The following is an 18,735-nucleotide window of genomic DNA, read 5'->3' on the forward strand; positions in this document are numbered from 1 at the left end:
GGTGTGAACATTGAGTATAATGTCCATGGAGGCCAGAAGAGGGCATCAGATCCCCTGTAGCTGGAGTAAAAATCACTTGTGAAATGCCCAACATAAATAATTAAAAACAGAACCCTGGTCCCCTGGAAGAGCAGCCAGTACTTTTAAACACTGAGCCACTTTTCTAGCCCACGAATGATTTCTAGTCAGGAGCTCCTGTGAAGAAACATCAAGTTCAGTGCTCACTGGTCCAAGGAAGTCTTCAAGCACTCAGGTGTCCATCCAGCTTCCAGCCTTGACGCTCAGCCAGTCTTGCAGCTAAGTGCTATAGTCAATGATAGCCACAGATGCTAGGCAGAATCCACACATGCTGTGCTGTGGGAAAACCTTGCTAATTAAGGTAGAGATCTATCATTGACAGGCTAGCCTTCTGGGCCTGGCACAAAATGAAGGATTCCCTTTACCAACAGGGATTCTCCTTCCCTGCCCTTAACCCACACACCCCGCTACCTGGAGAGTGTCACGTAGCCTTAATTAGATGACAGGTTCAACTTCCTTTCTCCTGATAATAAAACATTCAGCTGGCACCTGAGATTCCTTGAAGGCCTCCCCTTGCTAATAAGGTGTCTCTGGTACCTTCAGCCTTCAGCCAATGGCCTTTACCCATCCAGGATGCTCCTACCCAGTCCCCTGTCTCCTAAACTATATAGCCCTTGGTTCACCCTGAGTAAACTTGATCTGTCTCCCCACAGCTGGGTAATGGAGTCCTCATTACTCAGACTTACTCACAGGGCTTCCGTCATCCATAGTCTCTGCTCCGTTTGCCCTCATGGACTGATATTGACCGACAATCCCTGGGGGCAATGCAGATCCCACTGCACGTCCCTGGAGAACTGCATACCACGTCTGTGCTTTCCTGAACTGTGGGGTGAAGGTAACAGACAGTACGGGTCTTATGGGCTCTTATAAAGGATTAGATCATTCATTCTAGGATTCTTCCAAAGCCAGATGTCAACTTATCACTCTTGCTGGCCATGTCTACGAAAGGGTCAAGGCTGTGGGTGCCCTTGGGGTGGCCTACTCACAGGCCAAGAAGCCGTCAGACCCAGGGTGACCATGTCAAAGCCACACCATGGGGAGGTGGGACTGAGAACAGGAACATGGTGAGGGCTGGGTGGGCCTCGGCCATGGTTCACATTCACATTCACATTGTTTTTTCAAGACAGGGTTTCTCTGTGTAGCCCTGGGTTCTGCAGGATTAAGGCTATGCCACCATCTACAGAAACATACAACACTGAGGCAGTGCCTCATTAATGAGGACTCCAACCCTCTGATCCCCCTGCACCTTGCCATGCTCCTGCTGCAGCTGTGAAGTCCTGTGGCTATCTTATAAACAGTTCAAGAAATATAAAATGTAGAGTGTGATAGTTGCAAATTACCAGTTGTGAAAAATATGTTTGTTCGCTGGGCAGTGGTGGTACACGCCTTTAATCCCAGCACTTGAGAGGCAGAGGCAGGCAGATTTCTGAGTTCGAGGCCAGCCTGCTCTACAAAGTGAGCTCCAGGACAGCCAGGGTTATACAGAGAAACCTTGTAGTGAAAAACAAAACAAAACAAAACAAAACAAAAATGTTTGTTCAATGTAAATAAACCCATAGCAACCTTGACAGTCTATTTCAGGCCCTTTCTTCTCTCTTTTGTAATATTTAGATTTTTTTGTTTGTTTGTTTGTTTTTGTTTTTTTTTTTGAAACAGAGTTTCTCTGTGTAGCCCTGGGTGTCCTGGAACTCACACTGTAGACCAGGCTTATTTTTAATTACATGTGTATGTGTGTTTATGTACATGAGTGCAATGCCTGCAGAGGCCAGAAGGGGGTGCCAGAATCCTCTGGTGCTACAGTCTAGGTGGTTGTGAACCACCTAACATTGGTGCTGAGAGCCAAACCCAGGTTCTTTTAAAAGAGTTGTTGTCCTTTTAACTGAGGTGCCGTCTCTCCAGCTCTCTACCTTTTTTTTTTCTGCCAGTCGACTCCCCTATCTTGAGACTTCAGATGCAGAGGGTGAAGGTCATTGCTCCCTCACCATTCTTGGTAAGTCTTTATCACAACCTTGCCAGCTCACACTCCAGACAAGCACTTCCTGCTTTTGTTCCTTGTCCCACTCTCAGCCCATCCTGTGAGACATGTTCCTGTTCAAGGTCACTCTGTCCCCTGAGACATGCTCCTGTGCAATGTCACTTTGTCCCCTGAGACATGCTCCTGTGCAATGTCACTCTGTCCCCTGAGACATGCAATGTCACCTTGTCCCCTGAGACATTCTCCTGTGCAATGTCCTCCTGTCTCCTGAGGCATGCTCCTGTTCAACGGCCATATGGTAACTTTGCATTCCTAATTTCTCACATCCTGGGGTTCTGGTCTAAACTGTGCTTGTGTGGCTTGTGTATTAGGATTGTGTTATATAGCCTGCTATACACAATCTTTCTCTAACATTGGCTTCTGAGCTCATGTCCACACTTGGTGACAACATAGGCAGACCTAGCCTGGGTTCTCTGCACACCACGGCAGCCATATTTCACCTGGGTACATCCTCACTGACGACACACCTCAGCAGACTGTTAGTACTGCCCACATACCAGCTTCACCCCCATGGTCTCCTGCCCCACAGCCATGTCTCTGGGCCACATAGCATTTGAAGACATCCCAGGGTCCTCCTAGCACATCTGCCACACTGATGATGGTCTTACTGCCAAGACCTGTCTTGTGGCCCCCAGGATAGGTCAGCTTTGGAGGCATCTGCATCTTGGTTCATGACCATGTGACCAGTTATGCTTATGAGCATGGATATCTCACCACCTCACCTTTGGTTTCCAGAGAAGTTTCTTTCCTGGCTTCTGCTAATCGCATGCTGTGTGTATTGCTCTCCCGTCAGTGTTTAACTGAAGACACCATTTCTCGAGTGCTTGGCTGTGTTCCCATGGTCTTTTTTTTCCTTTCACTGAATAGAGGTGAACTCTGAAATGCATCTATTGCTTCCTTGTGACAAACAAATGTCTTTGAATTTGGTTGAAGACATTCCTAGTCATGAGTACTATGAGTCCCTCCTTCACTTTCTTTTAGTTTTATTTTTCCTACCCTCCTAGGATCCAGCTGTGTGTCTGGTGTTGGAGCAGGTTCAGAATGGATGTATTGTGGTGAGTTGAGGAGCTCTGGGTCTTTGTATAAATAGATTCCACCATGATTTGGTGTTTATCTTCTTTGGAACTCACACATTGTATGAATCTGTAAATGTATCTGTCACCATGATTATGTGTAATAGCTTTAACTGTCAGCTTGACAGAATCTAAAATCACCTGAGAAGAGTCTCAGTGAGGGATTGCCTAGGCCAGGGTGACCTCCTGCATGACTGTGGAGGATTGTTTTGATTTTTAATTGATGTGGGATGACTTGCCCACTGTGGGCATCACTATTCTCTAGGAAGACTTGCACACTGTGAGTATCACTATTCCCTAGCAAGATGTGCCCACTGTGGGCATCACTATTCCTTAGCAAGATGTGCCTACTGTGGGCGTCACTATTCCCTAGGCAGAAGATCCTGAATGGTGTTAGAGTGGTAAAGTGGACTTGAACACAAGGAAGTGAGTGTGCATGCATTTCTTTCTCCAAGCTTGGCTGTGCATGTGATGTAACCAGATGTCTCAAGCCTTTTTTTTTTCTTTATGATTTCCACAAACTGATGAAGTGTGACCAGGAACTGTGGGCTAAAAAAAAACACCCTTTCTCCCCTGAGTTGTTGTAAGCATATATTTTTCTCAACCTACTTCAGTAAGGTTTTAATTGTCTCTGTAGCCCACCACTCACCAGAAGTAATAGAAAAGGTTATTAGGATATGGGGGGAAGTGGACCCTGTTTAGAAGTAGTTCTTTGGTGTGATTCTAATCTTTGTTGGTCTCAGTCCAGTCCACTAGCAAACACCAAACACAGATCAGCAACTGAAGTCCAGTCTTCACGGCAGACACCACGCATGAATCAGCAAGGGCAGTTTCATCCAGAAGAAACCACGAGGCTTACCGATGGGCCAGAGTCCATAGAAACAGCAAGAAGCCACAAGAAACTCATTAGAAGTTTTGTGGAGAGTTTCTCTCTCTGAAGTCATCACAAGTGAAGCTCAGCAATGCAATGTAAAGTAAACCAATACATGCATGCTATCAGGGAAGACTAACAAGGTGGAGCAAGGCAAACCAATGCACCAGCTCCCACTGTCTACAGGATCATGCTTATATTCTTTCTAAACATTATGTGTCCTTTCACATATCTGCTATAGCAAAACATCCTTCCACCTGTGTCTGCTTCAGCAGAACATTCTTTCACATGTCCAAAGAAACCAGAAGTTTCCACTTCAAGTTGCCAGGGTATTTTACTACAGCAACAGAAAGAAACTAGGGTGCCATGTTAGAAAACGGGACCTTTAAGAGATGAGGAGGCCACATGGGGTCACTGCCCTTCTGCTGTGCAATCAGGCAGCAAGACAGTCCTTGCCACGTACCAGCACCCTGACCTTGGACTCCCAGCTCCCAGGACTGAGGAACGAATGTCTGTTGATTGTGACTCAAGATGTGGTGCTTCAACCAAGACATGGGCAATAAGCCCGTCCCCTGCTCTTCCTGCCCTGGCTGGGCTGTGGAGAATAAACACAGGAATCAGTTCTTAGTTGCCCCTACATCACTCCTGTCTCATAGCTTAGAACCACTCTCAGGTTCTAGTAACTCATATTTTTGTACTTATACAAAAAATATGTATATATTTTGTATACTTGTTAAAGTATACAAAAGATACTTTTATCTTTTGATAAAAGAACTGTTATGTGTTTTCTACTTTCTAAATGCTTTATATAGAAATAGAAATTGGCTGTTCCTAGAAAAGACCCCAGAAGCTGGTTGTGGCCCTGCACATCTGAAGTCCCAGACCTAGGTGGAGGTCAGAAGGCAACCAAGAGTTCAAGGTCATCCTCAGATACAGAGCCTAAGGCTATCCTTGGCTAATGAGATCCTATCCCCCCAAAATAAGCAAGGAGCAAGGGAACAAGCGAGGGAAAGGAAGAAAGGAAATGTTGCAGAAATCCCTGGAGTCCTCCAGCCTTAGGTCTTCCATGGCAGACGGCTTCTGGCCACCATCTACCCTTTTCTGGTGAACACAGCTGTGTTCCAGACATCTGTTTTATTTGCCCATATCACACATCAAGTTTATAAAAATGTCATGTCTGTTTGTGGTGCCATTTTCTGAACCTGTATGCTTTCAACCTCTCTCGCTCCTCTCCCTCTCCCTCCCTCCTCCTCTTCCTCTCCCTCTCCTCCTCTTTTTCTCTCTCCCTCCCTCCCCCTTTCCCCTTCTCTCCCTTTCTCTCCCTCCCTCTTGTCTCCTCCCTCTTCTCTGCCCTTCTTTCCCTCCCTCTTTCCCTCCCTCCCTTCCTCCCTTTTTCATCTTCATTTCCCAGAAGTCCAATCTTTTTTAAAGTTTATAAGGGTAAACCTGGGGAGGTGGAGGCATGGGCAGGGAATCAGGGGTCCTGGGAGATGGAGGATAGGAAAGTAAAAAACAGGAATCTATTTCTCAGAATTGCCCAGGCTGAGACATGTCTACTTTTTTATACTAGATTTTGGGTTTATTCAGCAACTGTAGGTTTTGCCTGCTCTGGCTGTTGTCTTCTCTCTGTTCTCGAGGAGGGTCAGGATGGAGCGTCTCTGGCTGTCCCTCCAGCTCTGCCTCTTAACTGCTCAGCTCCTGTCACTTTCTCTTTGGTAGGTCTCCAAATGGGCTGTCTCATTAAGTAAGCCAATCCCATTTTATTATCACATATTCTATGTGTTTCTTATTTCCCTTAAAAACAAGTGTTTGTTTATTTAAAAAAAATTTATTGATAGAAATTTCTGTTCCTCAGAAGGTAATTAAAAAAAATGCTTCTTTTCTTGGATTGAACTTCATTTTTTAAAGATCTATTTATTTTTTAATTTATGTGCATAAATGTTAGCCTATGTGTGTATTGTGTGTGTGTGTCTATGTGTGTGTGTGTGTGTGTGTGTGTGTTGCCTGAAGGAACCAGTAGAGGGCATCAGATCCTCCTGGAACTGGAGTTGCAACAGGAGGTTTTAAGCTGCCATGAGGTGCTAGAAATCTAGCCCAGGTCCTCTGCAAGAACAACAGCAACCTTAGAATCTCCTGGGCTCCAGGGTTTCATCATGGTTTGTGATTAGACAACACGGTTACTTTGCTAGTTCCTAAACACTCACTGACACTTGTCCACTTATGAAGGTAGACTCCATTTCTGGGACTTGGGTGTCTGCACAGGAAAAGGCAGGTGCTGTGCCTACCAGGAGGGCTTCCTCTGGGTGGCTCAGACTCCCTGTCCCTCCCTTCTGTTCCCTGGCTGTGCTGTCACAGTGACCGATCCATGTATGTTCCCTTTCTTTTCACCTCATCGTGTGTTTGCAGACGCTGTACTGTCAGGCGTATTCACGTGTCTGGTGGCTAGATCTCTCCTTATGGAGAATGTCATGATGCTTTGATCTTTTCTTACATTCCTAACTGTTTTCCTCCCATAGCTGATGTCCCCAAAAGACGCTTCAGAAAGTCAGCAGTTCCCTGCCATGAATAGCTTGAACACTTTCAAATACGAGCCGCTGTACAAACACGTCCCTCCAAACTCTACACAGAAGTGTCCAAGAGGACTCGGGGAAGGAAATACCATCCACTCTTAGCAGCCATAGAAAAGACGGTGCCAACAGAGTCATCAACTTCAACCACAAGGTCACCAAGCACCCTCCAGCAAGAAAGCTTTGGTATGAGACTCTGGTGGTGCATAAATTAACTCCTTACTGACTCTTGGCGCTGCTCACTTCAATGTAATTAGAATCTCAAACACTTGGATTAGATTTTTTTTAATCCAACAAGATTGAAAAGGAGGCATCTCTCTCTTCCCTTCAACTTTCTATTGTAGAGTACATGCTTGTAGAGGGGTTAAGGACACAACAAGAAACCTACAGAATCAACTAACCTGGGCCCACGGGGGCTCACGGAGACTGAACTGCCAGCCAGAGAGCATGCATGGGATGTAGCTTAGTCTTCATGTGGGAACCCTAATGACAGGAAGGGGGCTGTCTCTGACTCTGTCACCTGCTTTTGGGACACTTTCTCCCATTTGGGCTGCCTCATCTAGTCTCAAAAAGATAAGATGGGCCTAGTCTTACTGCAACTTGATATGCCAAAGCTGTTTGATATTCATGGGAGGCCTCCCCTTTTCTGAAGAGAAAGTGGGGAGGAGTGAGTTGGGTGAGGGGAGGACTTGGGGGAGAGGAAGTGTGGTGGTTTGAATATGTTTGTCCCAGGGAGTGGTACTATTAGGAAGGGTAGCCTTGTTGGAATAGGTGTAGCACTGTGGGTGTGGGCTTTAAGACCCTTGTCCTAGCCGCCTCAAGTCAGTCTTGTAGCTGACTTCAGAAGAAGATGTTGAACTCTCAGCTCCTCCTGCACTGTGCCTGCCTGGATGCTGTCATGGTCCCACCTTGATGATAAAGGCCTGACCCTCTGAACCTGTAAGGCAGCTCCAATTAAATGTTGTCCTTATAAGAGTTGCCTTGGTCATGGTGTCTGTTCACAGCAGTAAAGCCCTAACTAAAACAGGAGGGATGGGAAACTGTTGTCATGATATAAAGTAATTTAATTAATTCATTTTTAAAGACAAGATCACTATCATCAGGATCACTGTGGTTTGATGACCCTCCATCCTACTAAACTCAATGAGTTCCAAGCTCACTGGGAGACCCTGTCATAGCAAAGGTTTCTATAGCTGCAATAAAGACCTTGACCAAGATCAGCTTGGAAGAAGAAAGTGTTTATTTCAGTTGGCAAGTGTGATCCATCATCCAGAGAAGTCAGGGCAGGAACCTGGATGCAGAAACCTGGAGGAGGCAGGAATCTGGAAGAGGGAGGAACCTGGAGGAGGCAGGAACCTGGAGGAGGCAGGAACCTGGAGGCAGGAACTTGGAGGAGGCAGGAACCTGGAAGAGGGAGGAACCTGGAGGAGGGAGGAACCTGGAGGAGGCAGGAACCTAGAGGCAGGAACTTGGAGGAGGGAGGAACCTGGAGAAGCAGGAACCTGGATGAGGCAGGAACCTGGAGGAGGGAGGAACCTGGAGGAGGCAGGAACCTGGAGGAGGCAGGAACCTGGAGGAGGGAGGAACCTGGAGGAGGGAGGAACCTGGAGAAGGGAGGAACCTGGAGGAGACAGGAACCTGGAGGAGGCAGGAACCTGGAGGAGGCAGGAACCTGGAGGTGACAGGAACCTGGAGGAGGCAGGAACCTAGAGGCAAGAACTGAAGCTGAGACTGTGGAGGAACATCACTTACCAGCTTGTTTCCTGTAGCCTCCTCAGACTAGTTCCTTATATGCTGAAGGAATACCTGCGTAAGGGTGGCAACCCACAGCAGGCTGGGCATTCCCACATCAATCATTAATCAATAATTAATCAATAAAATGACCCTCAGTCTTACTGGTGGGAAATCCTATAGAGGTGTGTTCTAAATTTATATTCTCTCTTCCCAAGTAACTCTGACTTGTGTCCGGATGACAGAAACAAACGGTGTAGCAAGTGAAGATCCTGTCTCAAAATATAAGGGGAGGGGCTTAGCAGTGAAGAGCCTCTCTGCTTTTGTGAAAGACCCAGATTCTGTGCCTAGCATGCACATGGTGGCTTACAATAGTCTGTCACTCCTATTCCAAGGAGCACATGCCCTCTTCTGGCCTCTGTGGGCATGCACTTACTGTATATACATACATACATACATATGTACATACATACATACATATATACACTCTGATAAAATACTCATACACATAAAATAAAAATACCTGCTTCTAGAGGCTTGCAGGTGTGGCTGCTGTGTCACATATACATCAGTAGGTGGCAGAGAGGAGAGAGGTTATGTCTACACTTAAGTGTTCTGACATCTGAATGATTAGCCTAATACCCCCTGAGAAAAGCAAGCCTGGGATGACCACCAGTCCAGTGCGGGCAGGGCTGGACAGGCTCCTAGGACAGAGAGCAAGCCAGAGACCATAAGAACATCTCCTGGAACCATGGACTCAGGACAGGAGTAAGCCTGGGCCAGACAATCTTTGCGAAGGGCCACTGGGGTGGACTGGGTGAGGAGCAAGCCCAAGATGACCATCAAACTGGTGCCATGGGGCCCAGACATGGAGATAGCCTGAGACCAGTCTAGCATCATGCAGGCTTTGGGGATTGGGGGCAGACCATGCCTGAGATGACCCCTCCCTGTCACCATAATGCACCAGCAGGTCATAGCACTCCTGAGACCACTCCTGAGATGACCCCAGACACTCAGAGACTGTCGCCACCTCACTGACCAGCGGAAATAAGGAGGCAACCACGAACTCTTCTCCAGGCAGTTTATTCAGGAACCTTGTACTACAGAATCATTCGTTCATTTTTTTTTTTTTTTTTTTTTTTTTTTTGGTTTTTCGAGACAGGGTTTCTCTGTGTAGCCCTGGCTGTCCTGGAGCTCACTCTGTAGACCAGGCTGGCCTCGAACTCAGAAATCCACCTGCCTCTGCCTCCCAAGTGCTGGGATTAAAGGCGTGCGCCACCACGCCCGGCTCATTCGTTCATTTTTTCTTCTTCTCCCTTCTCCCTCTTCTTTCTCTCTCTATCTTCTCTCTCCAGCCCCCAGCCCTCGCAGGTTAAATACTTTCCCTGGTCCCAATCAGCATCGGCTTATGTGGCAAAACATAATAGGCTGTGGGAAATCATGCCAGCTTGCATCACAAACTGGAGGCACTCAGCTTTTCCAATTAAGGGCTTGTTTAACACAATGCTCTCTGCTCTGGCCGGAGACCAGGTACCAAATATATAGTGTGGCAGCAGCGGCTCCCCACAAGAGACCTTGGGTACCATTACTAAGAGCAATAAAGTGGTGGATAAGTACAAGAGAAAGAGAAACAGAAGGATGTGTACACAGTGAAGAGAGGCAGAACTGAAGACTCGAGGGTAGTGAGGGACAGCCTGGTGTCAGCAGCAACCATGGTGGGGTCCTGCCCGATGCTGCCACCAAGAGCCACATCGGGTCCATGGCCCTGCAGCAGCAGGGTCTGTTACCACCAAAGGCCAGGCAGATGTCCCTGATCTAGAATGTTGCCTTGGCACATGTTGATGTCTGAGGGCTGGGTAGAACTGGCCCCACCCCTCACCTGGGTATCGTGGGGTATACAAGGTAACCTCTTGCCCTTTGGAAATGAACAAAGGGGTCCTGTCAGCTGAGGCCCCACAAATAAACAATCTGAACCATCTAACTTTGGTCGGTCAAAAAGTACCAAGCAGGCAAGAAAATCAGAATTAAGTACTTCTGATCTTATCCATGCTACAGGAGGGAGTGCAGCTTTGGATCTGGCCTCAGATACGCCTCTTACCCTATTGTTACAAGTTAACCACTGTCTTGTATGGTCCCTTACCTTCAGGGACAGTGACAATAACCTTGGGAAGAAGTAGAATAACTTCTCAAGGATTTATTGTGCATCCCAGTATAATAGATGGGGACAGCAAGGAAGAAATGAAAATTATGGCATATGTGACAAAGGAGATGCAAATTGATGCAGGTGATAGAATTGCCCAGCGGTTGTTGTTTCCTTACATCAAGAGCAAAGCTACTCCAATAGAAAGAGCAGGAGATTTGGGGAGTCCTGGAAAACGTGTGCTCTGGTCAATGATCAGAGACCCAGATTAACGGTACAAGTGAATGGTGTGGACATAGAAGGTCTGGTGGACACAGGAGCTGATCTTAGTACACTTTCCCAAAAGTCTTGGAATCCAGATTGGCCACTTCAGCAGGTTTACACACAATTTTTTGGAAATGGTAAGTTATTAGGAACAAGACAAAGTGTCCCGTGGATTACCTGTGTGGACCAGAAGGACAAACAGGGAAGTAGAAACCTTATGTGGGTGACAAACCAACAGCCTTATCCCTAAAATAATTATCAATCCAACCTGTATGACAAGAGAAGTGGCCCATAACAAAAGAAAAATTGCAGGCACTTGAACAACTACTAAGAACAGTTGGAGGCCAACATATGGAAGAGTCTACCAGCCCATGGAATTCCCCTGTGTTTGTTGTAAAAAAAATAAATAAATCAGATCAATGGAGCATGATAATGGATTTAAAGGCAGTTAACAAAGTAATTCAACCAATGAGTCCTTTTCAGCCTGAACTTCCTTTACCATCTTTGTTCAGAAATCATGGCCTGTAATAATAATTAACTTGGAAGGTTGCTCTTTCACAATACCCTTGCATGAGCAGGCTGGGAAAGATTTGCTTTCTGCACACCTACTTTGAATAATAGTCATCCACTAAAGACATACCACTGGAAGGTACTTCCACAGGGAATGTTAAATAGTCCAACTTTATGTCAGTATTTTATGCATCAACCATTAGAAATAATTCATAAGCAATTCCCTCAGTCTATCATTTATCATGATATGGATGGCATTCTGCTGGCTGAGTCCTCCCTTCTATGTCCTCCCTTCTCCCTCCTCCCATCAAATAAAGATGTTTTAGAGAATATGTTTAAGAAGACACAAAGAATTCTGTCATGCTGGGTATTACAGATTGCTCCTGAAAAACAAAAACAAAAACAAAAACGAAGATTCACATAGTTATTTGGGTTGTAAAATCAATCATCCAAAAATTCAACCACAAAAGGTACAGATCCATAGGGACGAATTGAAAACATTTCACGATTTTCACAAATTAGTGGGAGATAACTGGCTGAGGCCTATAATTGGATTAAGTACACATGAGTTAAGTAATTTATTTCAAATATTACAAGGAAAGTCAAATTTAAGCAGTCCAAGATATCTAACAGCTGATGCAGAAAAAGAGTTAATTCTTTTTTTTTAAGATTTATTTATTATTATATCTAAGTACACTGTAGCTGACTTCTGATGCACCAGAAGAGGGCGTCTGATCTCATTACAGGTGGTTGTAAGCCACCATGTGGTTGCTGGGATTTGAACTCAGGACCTTTGGAAGAGCTCTAACCCACTGAGTCATCTTTCCAGCCCCGAGTTAATTCTTAAAGAACAAAACCTGCAAGAAGCATATTTGAATTGAACTGATGCTAAACTTGATTATATTTTGGTCATTTTGCCTTCAATTCATTCTTCCACTGGGCTCATTATGCAAACAGAAAATAATATTATGGAATTAATTTTTTAGCTCATAAACAAAGTAGAAAAATGAGGTCATCTTATAAAGAAAAGATTTAAATTAATTATAAAAGGTAGAATAAGATTGTGCCAATTGTCAGGAACAGATCTGGTTGGGATTGTGGTGCCTCTACAAATGCTGAGATCATGTCATTATGGGTAATCAATGAAGATTGGAAAGAACTTGTAGTATGGGCAACATTATTAACAAATATCCAAAAAGCAAATGTATACAGTTTATAAAAAGAACTCATTGCATTCTTCTACATATAGTAAAGAGAATACCAGTCCTAGAGGCACCAACATTCTATGCAGATGCAAACAAGATGGGGAAGGCAGTTATAAGTCAGATAAAATAAGCAAGGTGCTCAAAAGTCCATATTCCTCAGTTCGAAAGTCACCCTTGTGATACTGTTAGATTATCCTGATTATCTCTTTACATAGTCACTGATTCTTTATATGTGGAAAGTTATTTTGCATGTAAAGACAGCTGAATTTGTACCTGATAACTCAGAATTAACTTTGCTATTTATACAATTACAGCATGCCATCAGGAATAGAAACCATCCACTATACATTACTCACATTCAGTCTCATACAGGCTTGCTAGGCCCATCAGCTCAAGGAAATGAGGAAATTGACCAATTACTAATAGAAAATGTGTTAGAAGCCTCAAATTTTCATTAAGAACATCATATTAATGAGAGAGGGTTAAAGAAAAAAATTCTATCACTTGGCAACAAGCCAAAGAAATAATTTTTAAAAAGTCCTACAGGTTCTTTATATGACCAAATTCTGCTACCCGCTGGCAGTAACCCTAGGGGACCAAATGAAATGGCATCTGGCAGTCAGGTGTCTTCTATTTTGCAGAATTTGGAAGGCAAACATACACACACTACACCATTGACATGTACAGGTTTCCATGGGCAACTGCCTTAAGTTCTGAAAAGGCTGATTGCATGATTATACACTTATTGGAAATAATGACAATCATGGGGACACCTGCACAAATTAAAACTGATAATGCTCTGCATATGTATCCAATAAAATGAAACAATTCTTTACATATTACAATATAAAGCATGCAACTAGTATACCACACGATCCCACAGGACAAGCAGTTATAGAAAATAAGCCAATTGTTCCTTAAAAGTGGTGTTTATTAATCAAAAATGAAGAGTAGACCCCCCCAGGGACAGACTAAATAATACATTATTAACTCTCAATTTTCTTAATGTTGGTGAGAAAGGAACAACACAGCTGAGAGACACGGGGTTATTGAAACAACTGAGGACCTGGGCCAGCCAATAGACTCTAAGGCTGTGCTGACAATAGAACAGAAACCTGCAATAGTGTTAAGATGAGGATGTGGCTATGCTTATGTATCTACAGGGAATAAAAAAAATATGGTTACCAACAAAACTTATAACAATTAGATCTGACCAGGGAAAACCTCTTAGCTGCTGAGACATGAATGTCTTCACAAAGCAAATAAGCCTGAGTGATTCACTCTCACAGACTGCCTCGCATCAGCTTCAAAAGGGATAGCCCAAATGATCAATAACACAGAGACTGGACAACACAGAGACTTGACTTATTATTCAAAAGTCGGTTTTGAAACATCTAAGCCTACAGGCATGAAAGCAGGAGAGCTGACCCCACCCCTACCCGGCTGCCACACTCAGGAGAGCAGACCACACATTGTGGGAGTTTGGAGAGAGCCAGCTGGGAGGATACAACCTGGCCATGCCATTCATGACCCATTGTGTAACATGAACGAAGGAGAGGTACCCTCCTCCCTTCTCCCTCCTCCCTCCTCTCTCCTTCCTTTCTTGCCTGTGGGAGACCTGACCCTGGGGTCAGGAGAGCACGAGCGCTAGCCACACCCCCTCATCAGCTGCAGCACTCCGGAGAGCAGGCCCTGCACCTCCCCTGGCCAGTAGAGCTGACTCTTATTTCTCTGGAGCAAAAGATGGTGGGCAGGTTCCGAGAGGATCCACAGGTGGCATACACTGGCCCTATAACATTAGGCCTGGGCCAGACCACAGACACCTCCCAAGCCCAGCAACACAGGCAGGAAGAAGTCCATGCCACCACAGCTGGCTTTGACCTCTGTGCGCACCTATTCAGCAGGCTCCACAGAGAAGTCCCTTATACATCCCAAGGACCACTGGAACCTCTTCTCTATACAGAAATAAAATGTCACTAGCTGGGTCCCTCCATATGGCAACGGACTGCTGCATAGGTCTCTGTAGTCAGGAAACCAGAACTTGATGGGCTGGCCAGGTGGAAGACCAGGACCCGGTCCAAGCATGGGAAGAGAGCTGGTAGAGAAGACAGGGGTCCAAGTGAAGGGGGACTGGGGATTCCAAACAGTCTAGGCATAGTGCGGGGCTCACCAGAGCAGGGGTTTCATTCTGGAAGAGTTTGGTGTTAAACATGAAAGACAACTGAAGCAGACTGTGTGGTCCTCTCTGCAACTCTACTCAAAGGCTGGGCTTTGAGCTCGGTTCTGGACAACGTTCAGAGCCCAGGAGGGAGGGCAACATGAGCAAACAAATGAGTCCCATGTCAGCTGGTGCGCCATACAGTACCATCTTGTTTCCTGGGCCTCGGGTCTGGGATCAGGGCCAAATTGGGACTACTCTGCCAGAAACAGTGGCCGCCAGCCCTTGATCCCTCCCCTGAATCCTACAGCCCTTCTCTCTGTGTATGGCCACAGATGGTCACCCCTTTCTTCTACAGCAGTGCATCTTGACAAGAATGTGGGCTGTAAGTCACAGCAGGACACTCTCCTCCCCACGTGTGGGAGCTTGGAGTCTCTGAATTGTCTTCTGAGTGTCCCTGGTGCTCCAGAGTGACTTCCAGGTGGCCAAGGTTTGTGCGGACATAGTTCCAAGTCCTGCAAGTACCCCAGGGACCATCTTGTCCCAGATGTACTGACGGAGAGCTGACCTGGGACAATAGCCCTGAGTGGCCTGTGTGTAGCAGAATCCACCCTGGGTCCATTACACGACCACAGAACCTTCGGCATCCCCTGCATCCCACAGAGCAATGCCTCAGCCATCGTGCAGGAGCAAAACACGAGCAGACAAACCCTGCACAAGCCCCATCAGTGATGATTCAGAGACTACCGGGGTCCCAGGCAGGGGCGGCCCAGCTGCTTTGGGGAGGAAGCAGATCCTGATGGAAAGTAGGGGTGGAAACCAGGACCTTGGAGCGTGATACACTCCAGATCACCAAGACCCTCCAGTAACTTGGATTTTGTGTCTCCACCAGAAAAAAAAAAAATGCCTGAGCAGTCTCCAAATGCTCCAAGACTTGGCAATCTTAGGATCAAGACCCTGGGTCTGTCTGTCTGTCTGCTTCAGCACTCCAAAAAAGAAGGGAGACCATATAGCTCAGAGAGGACGACATTGGCTGGGAGTGGGACTCGGGGTCTGTGGGTCCCTGGGTAGTGTCTTACTTAGGGTTTTACTGCTGTGAACAGACACCATAACCAAGGCAACTCTTACAAGGACAACATTTAATTGGGGCTGGCTTACAGGTCAGAGGTTCAGTCCATCATCATCAAGGTGGATATCCAGGTGGAAGTGGTACTGGAGGAGCTGAGAGTTCCACCTCTTATTCCTAAGGCAGCTAGCAGTAGAATGACTTCCAGGCAGCTAGGATGAGGGTCTCAAAAACCACACCCACAGTGATACACCTACTCCAACAAGGCCACACCTACTCCCCAAGGCTACACCTCCTAATAGTGCCACTCTATGGGCCAAACATATATAAACCATCATAGGGAGTCAGGAGGGTCTGTAGGTCCCTGGAGTCTGTTAAAGACTAAATGTTTGCCCCACAATTCACAGATTCATATCCTCTACCACCATCCCAGGTGTGATGGAGGAAGGGCCGTGGAAGGTAATTAAGTTTTCATAAACGGTAGTCCTTGGCCCCTCTTTCCGTCCACATGTAAGAATGGTCTGCCAGCTATAGTGGTTCACATCTATAACATCAGCACATTGGGAAAAGGAAGCAGGGGCATAAACTTGAGGCCATCCGAGGCTAGAGTAAGACCCTCTCTTACATAACAGGTAAACTTGAGGACATCCGAGGCTAGAGTAAGACCCTCTCTTACATAAGAGGTAGACTTGAGGCCATCCGAGGCTAGAGTAAGACCCTCTCTTACATAACAGGTAGACTTGAGGCCATCCGAGGCTAGAGTAAGACCCTCTCTTACATAACAGGTAGACTTGAGGCCATCCGAGGCTAGAGTAGACCCTCTCTTACATAAGAGGTAGACTTGAGGCCATCAGAGGCTAGAGTAAGACCCTCTCTTACATAAGAGGTAGACTTGAGGCCATCCGAGGCTAGAGTAAGACTCTCTCTTACATAAGAGGTAGAGGAGTACCGAATGGTTTAGCTGGTATATTCTTGACACCACACCAGATGATTAGAACAGGATGTGAATATAGCTGCCCACAGGAGCCAGAGAGGCCAGTGTGTACAGTGGGACCACAGAACACACAGTGTGGACAGTAGGTCCACAGAGCACCCTGTGTGGGTCAGTGTGTACAATAGGATCACAGAGCACCCAAGTGTGTACAACAGGACCACAGAACACCCAGTGTGAACAGTAGGGCCACAGAGCACCCAGTGGGACCACAGGATACCCAGTGTGCACAGTGGGACCACATAGCACCCAGTATGCACAATGGGACCACACAGCACCCTTCCTTTCTCTCATTTCAGAGCCTTCTCTGCCTGTAGTATACGTAGCTCCATGCCTATCTGGCAGCTGCCTACTCCTTTCTCTGCTGTACATCTATCCAGGAAGTACCAACGTCTCCCAGGACCACTGGGACGTGCTTTAAGGGCTACTTGACATGTGCTGGTCATGGCTGCTGCATGTTCTAATCTGCTTTTCTGTCGATGTAATAAACACCATGACCAAAAGCCGCTTCTGGAGGAAAGGGCTTATTTCAGCTTATACTGCAAGCCACAGTGCGTCACTGGGAGAACTCCAAGCAGGAACTCAAAGCAGGAACCATGGAGAAACGCTGCTTACTGGAGCACCCCAAGGCTTGCCCCAGGATCATGCTTAACCAGATTTCCTATACATATCAGGTTCACCCGCCTAGGGATGGTGTTACCCTCAGTGGCTGGACAATCAGGACAATTCCTCACAGGCATCGTCATAAGACAGTTTGATCAGCACAATCCCCCAACTGAGAATCCCTCAAATGTGTCTGGACTGTGTTGACAACGGAACCTAACAGGACACTTTGTAACCAAGCATCTCCATCCCCAAGACTATCGGTCTCTCTTCAGGCTCAGGCCCCGCCCCCTAGCCTCCCACCAACCCCGACTCCTGGAGGCCCCTGGTTAAGTCTCTCCCTTCTCATCCAGCACCTTCTAAGGCTGCCACCAGAAGGAAATGTGAGACCATGCAGCTTGTGCGCAGCCCTCGGTTTTACCTAGAATATTTCTTGAGTTTAAGGCTCTATTGATGGGAAAACACTCTGCTATTTTATGGACCACTAAGAAAGAAAAAACGCTGCCAATTAAATCGTCGGGTGCCTTCTTATCACTTAGAGTTTTTATCTTTACTGGCTGGAGGAGCTCATCTGACCTTAATTAGACACAGATCCGTATTGGCACGTCTGTGCTAAACACACATAAAAACTGTTAAGCAGAATAAATCCACATGTAAATCCACACGTGCGTGCCTATGCAAATCCACACGTAAATCCACACGTGCGTGCCTATGCCTTCTGACAAGCAAGCCAAGCCCTCTGTTCTGTTTCCACTGAGCCTGGTCCTGGCCTTGGGGCATGTCCATGGGCTGCAGGGTGCCAGCTACCTCAAAGATCACAGGAGAGTCAGAAGCCAGTGTGGGCTGCTGTAGTCAGCTGCCCCCAACTCAGCCTCGGGGGATCCTAGCTGATCATGTCTCTGTCTACAGGCACATCTCTGCCCTCAGTCTCCATTCCCATGGGCCTATGTGTTTCTCTACCAGTTTGGAAAGTTTTCCCAAGACCACTTTCAGATACTAGCTGATTTTTTTTCCTGTCCATAGCAACAAAGGCTTCCCCAGTAGTCACAGAACCACAGCAAGAAACCTTCAGTAAGACCTGATCACACATTTAATGTAATCTTTATAAAACGGTATGTGCCTAGAATCTTAGCATCAGGCCTAGGCTACAGAGCAAGACCCTGACTTAAAGAAAGAGAAAGGAGGGGTGAGGGGAGTAGTGACAATTCCGGAATTTTGGTTTCTTTTTAAAACACAGAAATATTATAAGAACATGTTTTCATTTTAGTCCCAAGCTTGAGGATAAGGGGCTGCGGCAGACTGTCTGCAGCAGCTGACTGTGATTTGCCTCCTGCTCTAGCACAGGTGTGGTTTTCCCAGGGGCAGATAGTTTCTGTCATTGTGTGACTTTTGGAATTCTGGGAACTTTTCAGAGGGTGTATAAATGCCTAGAGAGGTGGGTTG

General features: G+C 46.3%; 1 pseudogene; it reads left to right on the forward strand.

The window, feature by feature from the left end:
• The first annotated feature begins 8,877 nt into the window (after positions 1 to 8,877).
• LOC116097321 lies at positions 8,878 to 8,998 on the forward strand (annotated as a pseudogene).
• The last annotated feature ends 9,737 nt before the right edge of the window (positions 8,999 to 18,735 follow it).

The sequence above is a fragment of the Mastomys coucha genome, unplaced genomic scaffold (genome assembly GCF_008632895.1).
Source record: "Mastomys coucha isolate ucsf_1 unplaced genomic scaffold, UCSF_Mcou_1 pScaffold18, whole genome shotgun sequence".
Classification (NCBI taxonomy): domain Eukaryota; kingdom Metazoa; phylum Chordata; class Mammalia; order Rodentia; family Muridae; genus Mastomys; species Mastomys coucha.